The following is a 19,561-nucleotide window of genomic DNA, read 5'->3' as shown; positions in this document are numbered from 1 at the left end:
ATGGTAGTACACACTCACTTACACCACGGCGACTCAACTGGCCATAAAAAACAAATAGTAGCAAAACAATCCATCTCATTCAATGACAACATCTCCAGATGATAAAGCTCTTAACAAAATGGGACTGAGTAAAAACACAAGCAAATATTTATTTGAAGAGCAACTAGCCAACAAAAATGTCTTTACTTGGAATGTTTAAAACATCCAACCCCTAAATCTACTGACTCTAGACATACCTACTCATTCAGGGGTTTTTCCTTTACTTTTACTATGTTCTACATTATAGAATAATAGTGAAGACATCAAAACTATGAAATAACATCTATGGAATCACATACTAACCAAAAAGTGTTAAATAAAAATATATATTTTAGATTCTTAAAAGAAGCCACCCTTAGACATGATTACCGCTTTGCACACTTTGGCGTTCTCTCAACCAGTTTCATGAGGTAATCACCTGGAATGCATTTCAATTAACAGGTGTGCCTTGTTAAAAGTACTTTTCTTTCCTCTTAATGCATCCGAGACAAGGTAGGGGGGGTTATATAAAAGGTAACCCTATTTGGTAAAAGACCAAGTCCATATTATGGCAAGAACAGAGGCGGCAGGGTAGCCTAGTGGTTAGAGCTCTAATCCCCATCTGTCGTTCTGCCCCTGAACAGGCAGTTAACCCACTGTTCCTAGGCAGTCATTGAAAATAAGAAGTTAAATAGTTAAAAAGGTAAAATAAAAAATAAAAATTAACAGCTCAAATGAGCAAAAGGAAAAGACAGTCCATCCTCCTCAAGTGTAAAAAAAAACATCAAGCACTTTGATGAAACTTATGACCGCGAAGGAAAGAAAGACCAAGAGTTACCTCTACTGCAGAGGATAAGTTCATTAGAGTTACCAGCCTCAGAAATTGCAGCCCAAATAAATGCTTCAGAGTTCAAGTAACAGACATCAACATCAACTGTTCAGAGTAGACTGCGTGAAATCAGGCCTTCATGGTCGAATAGCTGCATAGAAACCACTACTAAAAGACCCCAATAAGAAGAAGAGACTTGCTTGGGCCAAGAAACACAAGCAATGTACATTAGAGTGGTGGAAATCTGTCATTTGGTCTGATGAGTCAGAATTTGCGATTTTTGGTTCCAACCACCGTGTCTTTGAGAAAGAGTAGGTGAACGGATGATATCCGCATGTGTGGTTCCCACCATGAAGCATGGATGAGGAGGTGTGATGGTGTGGGGCTGCTTTGCTGGTGACAGTCTGATTTATTTAGAATTCAAGGCACACTTAACCAGCATGGCTTCCACAGCATTCTGCAGCGATACGCCACCCCAACTGGTTTACGCATATTGGGACTATCATTTGTTTTTCAACAGGACACTGACCCAAAACACACCTCCAGGTTGTGTAAGAGATATTTGACCAAGAAGGATAATGATGGAGTGCTGCATCAGATGACCTGGCCTCCATAATCACCCAACCTCAACCCAATTGAGATGGTTTGGGATGAGTTGGACTGCAGAGTGAAGGAAAAGCAGCCAAGTGCTCAGCATATGTGGGAGCTCCTTCAAGACTGTTGGAAAAGCATTCCAGCTAAACCTGGTTGAGAGAATGCCAAGAGTGTGCAAAGCTGTCATCAAGGCAAAGGGTGGCTACTTTGAAGAATCTAAAATATATTTTGATTTGTTTAACACTTTCCTGGTTACTACATGATTCCATGCGTGTTATTTCATAGTTTTGATGTCTTCACTATTATTCTACAATGTAGAAAATAGTAAAAATAAAGGAAAACCCTTGAATGAGTAGGTGTGTCCAAACTTTTGACTGGTACTATAAGTGTACACATGCCCTGAAATGGCTGTGCAGAAAGTTGTTTTTCCTTGTTCAGCTTCCAATAAAAAACAGAAACAGCTTTGTTCTACCGCCATCTCAGTCCACTGGTGCACTACCAATCTCTGTACAAAGGATTCTTCTGATACAAGGTGCTGGATCAGTAATTCAATCAATTGAAGTGAGGACAATGCTCTTCATTACTCCTCTTTTCAAATGAATAAAACCTATGAAAACCCTGATTTCTTTTGAGTGGGCCTCAATCATATGAAGACAATAGGAAACCTGAATGCAAATAGTCACTAAGACGGGGGTAGATAGTCGAAGAAAGTGAGAGAGAAAAAAAGTTAGAGAGCTTCCTAGCAGTGAATCTCTCCAATAGCTGAAATCCTGGGAGTCCACTACAGTCCTCCAGCTGAGATAGAAGGTTCCCCCTGTGTCTCTCCAAGCTGTCGACAGACAGTGGGGAGTCCATATCCTGCTTCTGGTGGGAGACTGAAGCGTGAGGGATGGAAGATGGGTGGATTTCACTTTTCAGGAATGGCGGTGAATTGACCGTCTGATGTTTTGAATTACGTCAGCCTCATGTCCCGGCACTGCTTGGCTATGGTGAAAATGACACTCACGCTGTAGCACATTTTTCAATGCCAATCACCCCCTTTCCCAGCAACACTTCATTCACTGTACCTTGCTAAGCAGTGAAAGGAGGGAGCAGTGCAGAGCGCAGTCTTTACTCTCGCCCAGCGTGTTAATGCAAAATCTGCTCACAAACTCTCCAGAGGCCACTTCAGAAAGGGGGATTTGACTTAGCGCCACAGCCAAGACTTTACGCACTCCCCTCGAACCTTTTCCCCATATAAACCAGGCACAACAGCCAGGCTAAGGAGAGAGCGTCACAATGACAGGACAGGACTTTCTGCCACTCAAAGCCAGTTGAGTGGCAGCATCTTATATAATTGCCCAACACTGATAAAAACTACCAGAAACAACTCATTCCCTTCCAAGTGTAATCTTATGTATAGAGAGAAAAGGAAAGCTGTTACAGCTACTTTGCTCAGAAATGTATAGTAAATGTAGAAAGGTTAGGGTTAAACAGCCCATTGAATAAACCTTCAGAAACGGGAAGGATCTGAAGTGCTGGATGCAAGTGTGAGCTAATCAACCCACAATGGGAGCGTACGCTGCCTGCTGGGACGCCATGATGTTGGGATTCTCGCTCTCTGGGCCGTGTCCAGTGTTGTTTTCAGTTGGCAGTTTGTGGATCGAGCCAACGAGACGGTGATAAGAGGGGGAGTCACATTCCTGGGGCTTATCTTCCATTCATATTCCTTAGAGAACACCCAACACAGGAATTAACAGCTACACTTTAGCTCAACTAGAGTATGGGGTGAGCGTGTGTGTGTGTGTGTGTGTGTGTGTGTGTGTGTGTGTGTGTGTGTGTGTGTGTGTGTGTGTGTGTGTGTGTGTGTGTGTGTGTGTGTGTGTGTGTGTGTGTGTGTGTGTGTGTGTGTGTGTGTGTGTGTGTGTGTGTGTGTGTGTGTGTGTGTGTGTGTGTGTGTGTGTGTATAGAGGGGGTGCCTCTAACAGAGTAGAGTGCAGACAGGATGTTGAGAGCTTCAAAACAGTTGCCTTTCAGAGGAATGAGAATTTTAAATGATGGAAAATAGGATTTATTCCAAAAATAATAGACATTTTTCAGTGGGCTAGCATATGGCAGGGAACACATTGCTCAAAACGGTTGCAGTATGTAGAAGATAGTGTAGGCCTAGAGTTGAAATGTTCCACAACAGGTTTGGGATAGAAATGCAACAAATGGAACATTTTGCTTAACGTTTAAACTGCCATTTTGTTTTTACCAGTTTACCATTAAAACGATAAATAAATCCATGTCATTTCACAATGCAGATAAATAGTTATTACATACGTAATGTAGGCTATGACCGCTAGCACCGGGCAATGAAGTGATACAGACCCCTCAACTTTTTCTACATTTTGTTACGTTACAACCTTATTCTAAAATGTATTCAATTGTTTGTTTTCCTTCTCATCAATCTACACAAAAAACCCTTAACGACAAAGCAAAAACAGGTTTTTAGATACGTTTGCTGATTTATTATCATTTTTTATTTTTTTCATTTACATAAGTATTCAGACTCTTTACTAAGAATTTTGCGAAAGCACCTTTGGCAGCGATTACAGCCTAGTCTTCTTGGGTATGACGCCACAAGCTTGGCACACCTGTATTTGGGGAGTTTCTCCCATTCTTCTCTGCAGATACTCTCAAGCTCTGTCAGGTTGGATGGGGAGCGTTTTTCAGGTCTCTCCAGAGATGTATGATTGGGTTCAAGCCCGGGATCTGTCTGGGCCACTCAAGGACATTCAGAGACTCCTGCATTGTCGTGGCTGTGTGCTTAGGGTTGTTGTCCTCAGTTGTCCTCAGAGGTCCTGAGAGCTCTGGAGCAGGTTTATCATCAATGATATCTCTGTACTTTACTTCGTTAATCCTTCCCTCGATCCTGACTAGTTACCCAGTCCCTGCCGCTGAAAAACATCCCCACAGCATGATGCTGCCACCGCCATGCTTCACGGTAGGGATGGTGCCAGGTGTCCTCCAGATGTGACGCTTGGTCACACTTGGTCTTGGTTTCATCAGACCAGAGGATCTTGTTTCTCATGGTCAGAGTCCTTAAAGTGCCTTTTGGCAAACTCCAAGCGGACTGTCATGTGCCTTTTACTGAGGAGCGGCTACCATTCATGCCTAATTGGTGGAGTGCTGCAATGGTTGTCCTTCTGTGGAGATGGGAGAACATTCCAGAGGAACTCTGGAGCTCTGCCAGTGACCATCGGGTTCTTGGTCACCTCCCTGACCAAGGCCCTTATCCCCCATTGCTCAGTTTGGCTGGGCGACCAGCTCTAGGAAGAGTCTTGGTGGTTCCAAACTTCTTCCATTTAAGAATGATGGAGGCCACTGTATTCTTAGGGACCTTCAATGCTGCAGAAATATGTTGGTACCCTTCCCCAGATCTGTGCCTCGACACAACCCTGTCTCGGAGCTCTACGGACAATTACTTCGACCCCATGGCTTGGTTTTTGCTCTGACATGCATTGTCAACTCTGTGACCTTAAATAGACAGATGTGCGTCTTTCCAAATCATGTCCAACCAATTGAAATTACCACAGGTGGATGCCAATCAAGTTGAAACATCTCAGGTAGGGTCAATGGAAACAGAATGCACCGGAGCTCAATTTCGAGTCTCATAGCAATGGGTCTGAATACTTAGGAGAAACTCCCCAAAATCAGGTGTGCAATCTTGTAGTCATACCCAAGAAGACTTGAGGCTGTAATCACTGCCAAAGGTTCTTCAACAAAGTACTGAGTAAAGGGTCTGAATACTTATGTAAATGTGATCAGTTTTTTATTTTTAATACATTTGCAAAAATGTCTAAACCTTTTTTTTCTTTGTCATTATTGTGTATAGATTGATGAGGACTTAAATGGGGTTTTTTAAATCCATTTTTTAATAAGGCTGTATGGCATGTCATAATAATTTTGTCCAGACAGCGACAGATACGTAGGCTACATAAAGTAAGGCAGAGGTGCACTGCTTCGCTCGCTCAGATGCCTTCTCCGGTGAGATACTGTAGTTTCAGCCACTTGTGTATCGAAGGAAAGTTTGCAGTGCACTGTTCAGATGCTGAAATTATTTTTGATGAACGTGCGAAGGTAACATATCTGAAGTGATTTGTTTGACAAATCAGATGAACTGGTTGTGTTCATGGCACATTAAAAAGGTAATACATTTTTACAGTTTTAAATGACATAAAACTAGCCTCTGCCTGGGGCCTCCAATCACCCAGTCCAAACTGTATCTTGCCATTTCTTGGCTTGAAATGTCTCGCAACTTCAGTAAAGCAGGGCCTATCAACAATGAATAATTTAGGATATTCTACACGCAACAGACTGAACACACCCTTGCATATATTATTATTATTATATTATCATTAGCAAAGAGAAAGAACAGGTGAGCTAGTTTCACAGTAATTAAGATTTTATGGGGAGGGGGGGGGGGTTTCCTTTTGGGATTTTTCTTAATGTTAAGAAATGTGTTCCAGGTGATTTCTTACAGTAACTGACGGTTTACACAATGGTGATGTACAATGTAAAAAATATAAAATAAATTTTTAAAAAGTGTAAATGTTCTCCATGCTAGAGATGTATTGATGGATCTAGGCCTACGGTGAGAAATAAATAAGTGATGAGTGTTCACTGTAAACAGAGGTGGCATAGATTTATCTGGAATAGTGAGAACTATCACTATTTCATACCTAGTCCCATATATACAAAACACGCAAGGTGAGAAACACTACAAATCTTAACTGAATAGTTTGGGTCAGGGTACAGCTGGGACGATAAAGTGACAATTATAGACACCAAACATACCGATCACTTATCGCAGGCGTTTTTTGTTGAGTAGCCTGTCCTAGAGAAATTTGAAATGAAATAAGTTTGCTAATATTGGTGATTGTGAATGGGGCAATTGCTGGCTACAACAATCAAACTAGTAGTAGTAGTTTACAGGGTAAAACAAAATGCAGTGCACAATAGATTTGGGCAATGACAGTAGCCAGCCAGAAGAAAAAGTAACCAGTAAGGCTCCCCTGGGTGAAGACATTTTTGCCAAACAAGCTATATTTTGGTGGCCTCTGGTACATTCCAAGGATTGTATTTCCAACAAGGAACTATCAGGAAATAACACTGAAAACAAATGCACACTGACAGTGTTAGCTTCATCAGCTGTATGATATAAAACACAGGAAAAAAATATTTGGACTGCACTGGGCCTTTTAAAAAATCCTGTAAGACTGCTATCTTCCACAGGCTTCAAGTTTATTTTTAGGAGACTCTTTCTTAGCTATCTCCATTGCAGGTATTATTTTAGCTCTTACACAGGTGTTGAACATGAGCCTTGATACACAGAACGCAGCTGTTTTAACCTTTGAACCCAGATGTAATTTATTTTACCTCTTTCATATGAGCCCATACGTTTTGTATATAAATTTTGGGGTCCCCCGTCAACCAAAGTTTCACTTTAAAATTTCCATATCATGAAACTCATGTTATATACAGTGTCAGTGTCTCTGATCACAATGTTTGATGTACAGTTACAAGATGACATGGCATCACACTCTAGGTTGATCTGAACAGAATGAACATATGTTTGTCTATTGTGAAGAAAATTAGTAGCAAAACACGCATCTGAATCCACTTTTCTATGCGCACAATAATTGTGATCCATTTGTCGGAATTTCCCTGTGAAAGCCGAACACTAAGATTGTATTTTATACCTTATTAATGTGGGCAATAGAAGAACAAGCTTTCAAATGATGCCCACCTGCCCAGATTGCGATTTATAAATGGGCAATTTTTAGATTGCGTAAACAACAACAGTAATTGTATGATGGTGGGGATGAAGTGCTATGTTCCAAACAAAACAACTACATGTGTGCTTGCTCTGGTTCCTCGACTGCACAGCTAGGAGAGATAACAAAAAGCACCATATAGTTGAAGACTCTTCTTTGAGTCATAAATGTGCATTGAAATGACTTAGGAACTGTGCGTGTGTGGTCACCAGTTAGTCCTCTCATTCAAACACTTGTCGTTGTGTTGTCTTATGTTGCACCTACCCCACATTTTCTTTTTTGGATCCAGTCGTGTCAGGTGAACGGTTGTGTCCCAAACTTTGGAATAATAATTTTGCCATAATCGCCAAACTGTTCCCTTTCAATTGTTACCATGCTTATGTGTATGTTTTCATATTTCTTCTGTAAGAAACATTCAAATGTATCCCTATACATATAGCCAATTCCCACGAGTGTAAAAGGTTAAGAGTGAGACCACACTAACACTTTGAAGAGCGATCCCTCATCAACACAGATTGTGCTTGTTACCGCACATAAAATTATAGAGTGACCGCACCATCTACCCTGCTGGCTAGGGGCTGTCAGTGCCAGCTAATGATGCATCAACGTTTACCTCAGGGGAACAGGGTGATGGTAAAGATGCCAAAACCACAAAGAAAAAACCACTCATCCTCAGTAAATTATTATTAGCTTGGGTCTCTATATTGGTTTATAATGTGTACTGTTTAGATGTTGACAAAAGCTATCCGTCTTATTTTGGGAAGTAGACATGTTGTGAAAAGATCTCACTGACACACTTGGGGATATATTTTAAAGCAGAAGGATGATGTGAATAATACAGAACATGGTTGCTTTGAACTCTGAACCTGAACACATCTATGTGACTTGAAGACCTTTTGTAGCCATACATACTGTCATGTATGCACAGTAGTTCTGTTTCACACACCTTCTCCTCCTGAGCTCGCAAATAAACAAGCAACATCATAAGACTGGGCTGCTGAGTCCATTTGGAAACAATACAGAAGGATTCTTCTTTGGCAACAATTCACTTGTTGGGCCAAATCCCTTGTGGAACACCAATCTAAGGGCATAAAATGCTACATTTCCTTAAAGGTTTTCTTCAATTACTGAAGCCTGTATACTTTAGAGCTGCCACTGCAACTAATTTTGTTATGGCATATCTCTGCCACTGTACACTGAACAGAAGCACATAAACCTCTCCCCTCTCTGCACAGCGAGGACGGACAGGAGGATTAATCTATTTTACTGGGTGACTCAGCTGCAGTTGAGATGGGGGCTGCATGATGCCAGCCAGACATGGGGAAGCCATGAATCACACAGCAGAAAGCCCCCAAAATGATCTCATTCTTTATAGCCTGGCACCCTGTGACAATAAACCACTTTGGAGAGGGAGCAGTAGGCTAGACAAGGCCGGGCTGAATGAATAACCAGAAAAACAACAGTCAACAGAACTTTCTAAATGGTCTGAAGAAGAGCTGCCATTAGTTTTAGCCTACAAGTAAGACAAATATGAATATTACAAGCAGTGTTTACATAGCTTCTATGAGTCTTTCCCTTTAAAACTAACAAGTATCCAAACCTGCTGACATAAGCTAATTATTCAGGCAATGGATCACCTAAAATGGCCCTAGCTGTTTTGGTTCTGCATGAATATGCAGAACCAATGATGATGTATACACCATGTGTAAATTAATAGGTTATTGGAGATGATTAGGCAAAATGTTGTGGTGTACTCCAGTAGCCTAAATTATACAATAAACTACTTCATGGGAGTGTGGTGTGCATTTGTAGTTATTTGGGTTGGTGAACAGTGATGCAATAAGGAGTAGTATTAAGGAAAGCAAGATCTGAGGTGAATGAGGTTGAGGCAGCAGCCCTGCAAGGCCCCAACCTGTCAGACGGACTCCGCACTACAGAGATGGGTGGTAATTGCTCATTGCAGATAAATCCTAAATGCATTGTTTTCCAAAGGGCTTTTTCCACCTTTGGCTCAAATACAAACTCCAGCTCAAGGCCTTTACAGACTGTATGTGGCATTCAGTCTTTTAAGATTATCACGCCACCAAATAAAAATCTTGATATCAACTTGGCCAGATTGTACAATTTGATTCAGTTCGGTCACCACATTCTGCAATTGGCTTATGAGGCTTCGTCAGCAAACGTAGACGACATCAACTGCAGGATGTATTTGATCTGTGCATGTGCTAGCACCAGCAGGAGCAAGCCTCACTCTACGCTTATGAGCGGCTGAAGTGTGTTTGGAAAAACTAAAAGTATGCCTCTTGGAAATAGTTTTCACGTATAAAAATGTCTGAATTCAGAATCAAAATAGGCTTTTGCAAAATAACACTGTCGCTGTGGTAGAATACTTTGACGATTTTGTGCATTGATCAAACTCCTATCAGGTAGCCTGATTTCAGATGTGTCTAGTAAACAAGATTAGAGAAATTGTTCTTGCAAAGCATGTAAATGTTTAAATCAAATTTATATTAATCTGACTAGTCACAATAATCGGATTATTGTGTGCATACTCAAGAAGGCCAAGTTCCTATTGGTCAGTCACCAGGATTGACTCGTAACACCAGCCACACACTACACGATAAAGACCAAAAAATTGACAATACCAGAACTTTGACGGAGCCTAAGACTGCACGTAGTGGTACTTAAAAGCGGTAGACCTAGACCCTGTCATAATGAACGAGTCAAGATGTCCGACAAGACCTAAGAATTCCCCCACAAGTTGGACATTGTGACACCAAAATCGTGGCATAAGAGTATGGGCACTATGGAACTAGGCAAACAAGGATTTTCAGAGGGAAATTATTTTGTATCCATCTATGTAGACTTGCTACATAATAATTTGACTTAAAATTGAGCATTGTTTTTTATATTTTACCAAATCCAAAACGCTAGGCTTTAAGTGGTGACATTCTAATATTCTGCCGAAGTCGTTGCCTCTCCTTGTTCGGGCGGTGCTCGGCGTTCGACGTCACCGGTCTTCTAGCCATCATTGATCCTTTTTTCATTTTCCATTGGTTTTGTCTGGTCTTCCCACACACCTGTTTTCTATCCCATTCATTACCTGTTGTGTATTTAACCCTCTGTTTCCCCTCATGTCTTTGTCAGAGATTGTTTTATTGTCCGTGTAGTGTGTTTGTTGTATTAGGTGAGCGTCGGGTCCTCGTACCCATGTTTGTTTGTTTATGTACGTTTAGTGTTATGGAGCATACTCCGTGGACTTTATTAAAAGACTCCATTTTACACTCCATTTGACTCTCCTGCGCCTGACTTCCCTGCCACCTATTACACCTATGCATGACAGAATCTCTGACCAATATATGAAGTCAGCAGGAGAGGACACTATGCCCATGGAGCTGGAGGAACGCGTTCAGGAACAAGCGAGGGAGCTTGACGTTATCAGCTCCGTCATGGATCAAATTATCATGAAAATGGATCGCTGGGAGAGACGGGGAGTTTCTCCAGCGCCACCGCCACCACAACAGGAATCTCCAGTGAACGTTTTTTCCTCTCCGGAATCGAGGATCCATTTATCCCTACCCACGGGATACAACGGAGATGCTGCCGGCTGCCAGGGTTTCCTCCTTAAACTGAACTTGTATCTAGCCACGGCCTCCCCAGTACCATCTGACCGTGAGAAGAGTTACGCCCTCATCTCATGCCTCACCGGGAGAGCCCTGGAATGGGCCAGCGCTGTGTGTAGTAGGGAGAATGCGGCGCTGGACCATTTTGAGGAGTTCACCCACCAATTCCGGATAGTATTCGACCACCCACCTGAAGGCAAAGCAGCGGGTGAGCTTCTCTATCATCTGAGGCAGGAGACGAGGAGTGCACAGGATTTTGCTTTGGAGTTTAGGACCTTGGCTGCCGGCGCTGGATGGAGCGACAGGGCCCTGATCGACCATTACCGTTGTAGTCTACGCGAGGATGTCCGTCGGGAGCTGGCCTGTAGAGACACCACCCTCACCTTCGACCAGCTGGTGGAAATGTCCATCAAGCTGGACAACATGCTGGCTAGTCGTGGACGTCTAGATCGGGGTCTGGTTGTTCCATCCTCCCGCACCCTCTCTCCCGAACCTATGGAATTGGGAGGGATGGTGCGCAGGGAGACCGGAGGGGGTTCCCGCTCGAGCACCATTCAAGGTCGCAGAGAGCACACTGCTGGTCGGTGCCGGGTTGGTTCCTCTGGGAATAGAGAGGGCAGGCAGGGCATTCTGGCGTCACCCCAGGTGAGTAGGCACCATTCTCATCCAGAGCCCTCTGCTGCACTAATGTTTGTCTCTGTCTCTTTTTCTGATTTTTCACTGCATTCCCAGTATAAGGCGCTAATAGATTCCGGTGCGGCTGGGAATTTCATTAATAAAAATCTAGCTCATAGTTTAGGGATCCCTATTGTTCCTGTGGATATGCCTTTCCCTATTCATGCCTTAGATAGTCGCCCATTAGGGTCAGGGTTTATCAGGAAGCTAACCGCACCATTGTGTATGATAACGCAGGAGGGTCACAAGGAGAAGATTAGTCTTTTCCTTATTGATTCTCCTGCGTATTCTGTGGTGCTAGGCCTACCTTGGTTAGTTTGTCATAACCCCACTGTTTCTTGGCCACAGAGGGCTCTCACGGGGTGGTCGCGAGAATGCTCAGGTAGGTGTTTAGGGGTTTCCGTTGGTGCTACTACGGTGGAAAGTCCAGACCAGGTCTCCACCGTGCGCATTCCCCCCGAATATGTCGATTTGGCTCTCACCTTCTGTAAAAAGAAGGCGACTCAATTACCACCCCATCGACGGGGGGGATTGTGCGATAGATCTCCTGGTAGACGCTGCATATCCCAAGATTCACGTGTATCCCGTCGCAAGCGGAGACGGAGGCTATGGAGACATATGTCTCTGAATCCCTGCATCAGGGGTTCATTCAGCCATCCATTTCACCCGTCTCTTCGAGTTTCTTTTTTGTGAAAAAATGGATGGCGGTTTACGCCCGTGCGTTGATTATCGGGGTCTTAATAAAATCACAGTGAAATATAGTTACCCGCTACCTCTGATCAATAAGATTGAGTTAATGCACGGGGCATGTTTTTTTTACAAAATTGGATCTCAGGAGTGCGTACAATCTGGTGCGTACTAAGAAGGGTGATGAGTGGAAGACGGCATTTAGCACCACCTCAGGTCATTATGAGTACCTGGTCATGCCATATGGGTTGATGAATGCTCCATCAGTTTTCCAATCATTTGTAGATGAGATCTTCAGGGACCTGCACGGGCAGGGTGTAGTGGTGTATATTGATGATATTCTGATATACTCTGCTACACGCGCCGAGCATGTGTCCCTGTTGCGCAGGGTGCTTGGTCGCCTGTTGGAGCATGATCTATATGTCAAGTCTGAGAAATGCTTGTTTTTCCAACAATCCATCTCCTTCCTAGGGCATCGGATTTCCACTTCAGGATTGGATATGGAGTTTGACCGCATTACAGCCGTGCGTAATTGGCCGACTCCAACCACGGTAAAGGAGTTGCAGTGTTTTTGGGGGTTTTCCAATTACTACAGGAGGTTTATCCGGGGTTTTGGTCAGTTGGCAGCTCCCATTACCTCACTGCTAAAGGGGGGCCCGGTGCGCCTGCAGTGGTCGGCTGAGGCGAACAGGGCTTTTGAGCACCTGAAGACTGTATACCTCGGTGCCTGTGCTGGCTCATCCGGATCCCTCTTTGCCATTCATAGTGGAGGTGGATGCATCTGAAGCTGGGATAGGAGCAGTGCTCTCTCAGCGTTCGGGTACGCCACTGAAGCTTCGCCCCTGTGCTTTCTTTTCAAAGAAGCTCAGCCCGGCGGAGCGAAACTATGATGTGGGGAACCGAGATCTGTTAGCTGTCGTAGAAGCTTTGAAGGTGTGGAGGCATTGGCTTGAGGGGGCTAAACACCCTTTTCTCATCTGGACTGACCTCCGCAATCTGGAGTATATCCGGCAGACGAAGAGATTGAATCCTCGCCAGGCAAGGTGGGCCATGTTTTTCACTTGTTTTGTGTTTACTCTTTCTTACAGACCAGGCTCCCAGAACGTTAAGGCAGACGCATTGTCTCGGCTGTATGACACAGAGGAGCGGTCCATGGATCCCACTCCCATACTCCCAGCTTCATGTCTGGTGGCGCCTGTAGTGTGGGAGCTGGACGTTCCGTCTGCTGTCCGCGACCGATTGATATATTGGGATCACACGTCACCCTCCTCTGGTCATCCTGGGATAGGTCGGACGACGCGCTGTCTTGACGGGAGATACTGGTGGCCCACTTTAGCTAAGGGCGTGAGGATTTATGTTTCTTCCTGCTCGGTGTGCGCCCAGTGCAAGGCTCCTAGACACCTACCCAGAGGTAAGCTACAACCTCTACCCGTTCCTCAACGGCCGTGGTCGCACCTGTCGGTGGATTTTTGACTGATCTTCCACCTTCACAGGGTTACACCACGATCCTGGTCGTTGTGGATCGGTTTTCATAGTCCTGTCGTCTCCTCCCTTTACCTGGTCTCCCTACGGCCTTACAAACTGCAGAGGCCCTGTTTACACACGTTTTCCGGCACTATGGGGTGCCTGAGGATATAGTGTTTGATCGGGGTCCCCAGTTCACATCAAGGGTCTGGAAGGCGTTCATGGAGCGTCTGGGGATTTCGGTTAGCCTTACCTCAGGTTTTCACCCCGAGAGTAATGGGCAGGTGGAGAGAGTTAACCAGGATGTGGGTAGGTTTCTGCGGTCTTATTGCCAGGATCGGCGGGGGGAGTGGGCGAAGTTCGTGCCCTGGGCAGAGATGGCTCAGAACTCGCTACGTCACTCCTCCACTAACCTTACTCCCTTTCAATGTGTATTGGGGTATCAGCCGGTTCTGGCTCCTTGGCATCAGAGCCAGACAGAGGCCCCTGCGTTGGACAATTGGTTTCAGCGTGCCATAAGGCGCCAGAAAATTGGCGCAGACCGTCGCCGCAGTGAGGCCCCAGTGTTCGCACCAGGGGACAGGGTCTGGCTCTCGACCCGAAACCTGCCCCTTCGCCTGCTCTGCCGGAAGCTGGGTCCGCGGGTTGTGGGGCAGTTTAAAGTCCTGAGGAGAGTGAACGAGGTATGTTATAGGTTACAACTACCCACTCATTACCGTATTAACCCCTCGTTCCATGTGTCTCTCCTCAGGCCGATGGTGGCTGGCCCACTCCAGGAGGCTGAAGTGCGTAATGTTCCTCCGCCTCCTCTAGACATCGAGGGGAGTTCCGGCGTACTCTGTTCGATCCATTTTGGATTGAGACGTCGGGCGAGGGGCCTTCAGTACCTCGTGGACTGGGAGGGGTACGGGCCGGAGGAGAGATGCTGGGTTCCGGTGGAGGACGTGTTAGATCCTTCCATGTTATCTGAATTCCACCGTCTCCATCCGGATTACCCTGCACCTCGCCCTCCGGGTCGTCCCAGAGGCCGGTGTCGACGCGCAGCTGGAGCCGCGCGTCAGGGGGGGTGGGGGTGGGGGGGGGGGGGTACTGTCACGACTTCTGCCGAAGTCTTTGCCTCTCCTTGTTCGGGTGGTGCTCGGCGTTCGACGTCACCGGTCTTCTAGCCATCATTGATCCTTTTTTCATTTTCCATTGGTTTTGTCTGGTCTTCCCACACACCTGTTTTCTATCCCATTCATTACCTGTTGTGTATTTAACCCTCTGTTTCCCCTCATGTCTTTGTCAGAGATTGTTTTATTGTCAGTGTAGTGTGTTTGTTGTATTAGGTGAGCGTCGGGTCCTCGTACCCATGTTTGTTTGTTTATGTACGTTTAGTGTTATGGAGCATACTCCGTGGACTTTATTAAAAGACTCCATTTTACACTCCATTTGACTCTCCTGCGCCTGACTTCCATGCCACCTATTACACCTATGTATGACAAACATGCACATCTGCATGAACTAATGACCAGTAAATTGCAACACACTGGGTTATTTGGTTTTGGAGAGGGGCCAACAAGCCCTGCCAAACAAGGTTTCCAGGGCTCCTGGGTATCCCAGTGCTAGCTGTGCCACCAGAGACTCTAGGTTCCAGCCCAGGCTCTGTCGCAGCCGGCCGCGACAGGGTTGCCCATGGGGCGACACACAATTGGCCTAGCGTCGTCCGGGTTAGGAAGGGTTTGGCCAGCAGGGATATCCTTGTCTCATCGCGCACTCGCGACTCCTGTGGCGGGCCGGGCGCAGTGCACACTGACCAGTTCGCCAGGTGTACGGTGTTTCCTCCAACACATTGGTGCGGCTAGCTTCCGGGTTGTATGTGCATTGTGTCAGGAAGCAGTGCGGCGAGGTTGGGTTGTATTTCAGAGGATGTATGGCTCTCGATCTTCGCCTCTCCCGAGTCCGTACGGGAGTTGCCGCAATGAGACAAGACTACCAAGAGGATACCACGAAATTGGGGAGAAAAAAAGGGTAAAAAGAAGGTTTCAACAAGTGCTTCAATATCGTAGACTCAGAGATGTTAGCATGTTCCAGAGATTTCTTGAAGTCTTTAGCTGACGATAAGATTCTTCTTAACCTCATTGAGCATTCTGCGCTGTGCTCCTGCAGTCACCTTTGCAGGACGGCCACTCCTAGGGAGAGTAGCAATAGTGCTGAACTTTCTCCATGTAGACAATTTATCTTACCGTGGAAGAGATACTTTTGTAACCCTTTCCAGCTTTATGCAAGTCAACAATTCTTAATCTTAGGTATTTTGAGATCTTTTGTTCGAGGCATAGTTCACATCGGGCAATGCTTATGAATAGCAAACTCAAACTTAATAGGGCAAGGCAGCTCTAACCAACATCTCCAATCTCTCATACTTTTTCCAACCTACCATGTGAATGTTTAAATGATGTATTCAATATAGACAAGAAAAATACTATAATTTGTGTGTGTTATTAGTTTAAGCACGCTGTGTTTGTCAATTGTTGGGACGTGAAGATCAGATCAAATTTATGCAGAAATCCAGGTAATTCCAAAGGGTTCAATGTTTTTTGCAAAACTACAGTGGCAAGAAAAAAGTATTGCTTTTTCATTGTAAGCTCATGTACTTGTGTAGCTGCACTTTTGTTGTCATTTGTTAAATGAAGCTATTTTCTGCCGAATGAGTTGCACTAATGTATTTTCTGTGAAAGAAAACTATAGTCGCACGTCCCTGATCACTATGGAAGCAGGTGAAATGAAGAACGTGATCTGCTTTATCGCCCAACGTATTGCACAAGTTGACGGCAGGTATCTACTTAAAAAGTAGCTACAAATATTAAAATGTATTGATAAACATTAAAGAAATAGTTAACAGAATTGACGGTATTAAAAAATAAATCCCGTGGCTATTTCCAAATACCCTGGTGTATACCGTCCAAGCCTACTATGTTTTACATTCTCCTTATTGTAATGTTCCATAGGGTCATCCTGTGTGGTGGTACCCTATTGTATTTGAAGTGAAAATATCTCTGTGTGCATGCGTGAGAGAGAGAGCGAGAAGAAGCAGTCAAGGTACAGAAGCACACTGCACTACCTACTCCCTTTTCAAATCAGCTGTCAGAGTTGCATTGTTACTCCTACACAATAGCATCTGGCCATCAGCTCTGTAAATATTATGTTTTTCCTTGTGGAAAAGCAAACCGCCTCCCATTACTGCTTTCAACACAATAATATCATATGAACAGGACATCCTGGGTTTTAAAATTTTTCATAGTCAAATACAAAACATACAATGAAGACTCAAATGGCTTTCCCTTTGTTTGTTGTGGGTGGTATGAACCAACTGTCATACACATCAAATCCCACACATATGAATAGCTTTATCAATAGCCTGACTTTGATATTTGATAGTATGACAGTTAATTTCTTAATATACAGATGAGCACATAACAATGAGCTTCAGTTTATATGAAAATATAGTTTTTATTATAAAGCATCTGTATATGAAACTAGCATGATGCACATGTATGACAATTATTTGCGGGTAAACAATCAATAAGAGAAACATGTTTTAATGAGATATCGTCCCTTTGTACAATACAGGTGCATGCAGCTGCATAATATGTGCATTATGCAGTATAGCCTAATTGAAATATTGTCCATGCTATTTCATATACACACAAAAGTATGTGGACACCCCTTCAAATTATTGGATTAGGCTATTTCAGCAACACCCGTTGCTGACAGGTGTATAAAATCAAGCACACAGCCATGAAATCGACAAACATTGGCAGTAGAATGGCCTGTACTGTAGAACTCAGTGACTTTTAACCTGGCACTATCATAGGATGCCACCTCTCCAAAAGGTCAGTTCGTCAAATTTCTGCCCTGCTAAAGCTGCTCCGGTGAACTGTAAGTGCTGTTACTGTGAGGTGGAAGTCTAAGAGCACCAGCTGCACAGCCACACAAGCTCACAGAACTGGACCGCTGAGTGCTGAAGCGGTAGCACTAAAAATCGTCTGTCCTCGGTTGCAACACTCACTACTGAGTTCCAAACTACCTCTGGAAGCAAAGTCAGCACTATTTGTGCTTTTATTTCCTTTTTCAGCATGTCAATGCCCCCCTGAACAAAGCGTGGTCCATACAGAAATGGTTTGTCGAGATCAGTGTGGACGAACTTGACTGGCCTGCACAAAGCCCTGACCTCAACCCCAAACAACTTTGGGATGAATCGGAACGCTGACTGAAAGCCTGGCCTAATCAACCAACATCAGTGCCCGACCTCACTAATGCTCTTGTGGCTGAATGGAAGCAAGTCCCGGCTACAATGTTCCAACATCTAGTGGAAAGCCTTCCCAGAAGAGTGGAGCCTATTATAGCAGAAAAAGGGAGGACCAACTCCATAATTAATGCCCATGATTTTGGAATGAGATGTTCTACGAGCAGGTGTCCACACACTTTTGGTCATGTAGTGTAGTTTATGACAAAAGACTCCGTTTCAGATAATGAAATAAGATCGCAGGCTACTTGAAGGTTTAACAATTATGTATTCTAGCTAGTGTTCAAAACACCAGCTCAAGCTTCATCTTCAAAACTGTTAGGAAGGCTTCAGACTTCAAAATTAGGAAGTTCGAAGCCGTATTTTGCAAGACTCTATAGTTACTGCTATGTATAATTTGAACAGACTTCACTCTGACAGCGAGACGTTCAATGAAATACAATTAGTCTCAGCCTTCATAAAACCCTAAATACCATTTACCATAATACAGCTATTTATATTTGAATGAATATATCCATTGAATGAATCATTTGACGTGCGCAATAGTTAGTAAATGTTGAGCCTTTAACTGTAGCAAGTTCTGGGATATATTTAGATGATTGTTGTAACAGACACGGTGGAGACGGAGCAACACGCGCACCCTGTCACACACAGGACTCCGCGCTCGAATGTCAATAGTTGGACGAATGTAAATCTAAAACGTAGATAAATTATGACAGCATTTGAACTTGCATTGCATTTGATATACATGTGTATATCAAATTCGTATCCTATGAAAACCCGAGAGTAAATAGAACAGATCAAAGTAATTCTCAAGTAACTCACCACTTCTCGTTTGACACTGTTCCAAGTGTCAAAGCCTCAGCAAATGTTATTACCGTGAGTCAATGTACTTTTACTTGACAATTCGTTCCTGTTATCTAATCAAATTGAAAGGTAGCATTTCGTTTTTGACATGGAAGTAGCCTAATTTCGCTCAACAGTCGTATTTCAAGGAAAGATAGAGCGTCTCTATCGCTCGCGGAGCAACAACTGCAGTCTCGATAGAAAAGCAGCAGCAGGTTCTCAACAAGTCTTCCAAACCGCTAGTCACGTGGAGTAGACGCTAAGTAAATGCAATGTGCATTTTATTTGAGTCTCTAACATAAGTAAACAAATGATTGCCATGATAGGGAATTAAAGTTGTTGAATTTTGAATTAGATTCCTTGCTATTCCTTAATATGTCCTTCCATATTTCCTTGCTTTGCTTAATATCAAATCTGATATTTTTATTGGATTTATTTAACCTTTATTTAACTAGGCAAGTCAGTTAAGAACTAATTCTTATTTACAATGAGGTTTACCAAAATGCATCCTGCTGGAATGGGGCTGGGATTAAAAATAAATAAAAAATAAAATATAAATTAGGACAAAACACATATATTGACAAGAGATATAACACTACATAAAGAGAGACCTAAGACAACAACATAACACAGCACAACATGGTAGCAGCACAAAACATGGTACAAACATTATTGGGCACAGACAACAGCACAAGGGAAAAGAAGGTAGAGGCAACAATGCATCATGCAAAGCAGTCAC

At 43.9% G+C, this 19,561-nt stretch overlaps 1 protein-coding gene across 2 annotated transcripts in view; it reads right to left on the bottom strand.

Annotated features, from left to right (window-relative positions):
• Positions 1–19,059, bottom strand: part of LOC124046587 (syntaxin-binding protein 6-like) — a 125,440-nt gene extending 106,381 nt beyond the window's left edge. For both annotated transcript variants that reach the window (XM_046367121.1, XM_046367124.1), the window contains exon 1: positions 18,802–19,059. The gene's annotated coding sequence lies outside the window, so the exon portion shown is untranslated. The remainder of the gene's footprint in view (positions 1–18,801) is intronic.
• Positions 19,060–19,561: the final 502 nt, after the last annotated feature.

Source organism: Oncorhynchus gorbuscha, linkage group LG10, assembly GCF_021184085.1.
Source record: "Oncorhynchus gorbuscha isolate QuinsamMale2020 ecotype Even-year linkage group LG10, OgorEven_v1.0, whole genome shotgun sequence".
In the NCBI taxonomy this organism is placed as follows: Eukaryota; Metazoa; Chordata; class Actinopteri; order Salmoniformes; family Salmonidae; genus Oncorhynchus; species Oncorhynchus gorbuscha.
The sequence above is the reverse complement of the archived record's forward strand: the minus strand, read 5'-3'. Positions and strand labels throughout refer to the sequence as shown.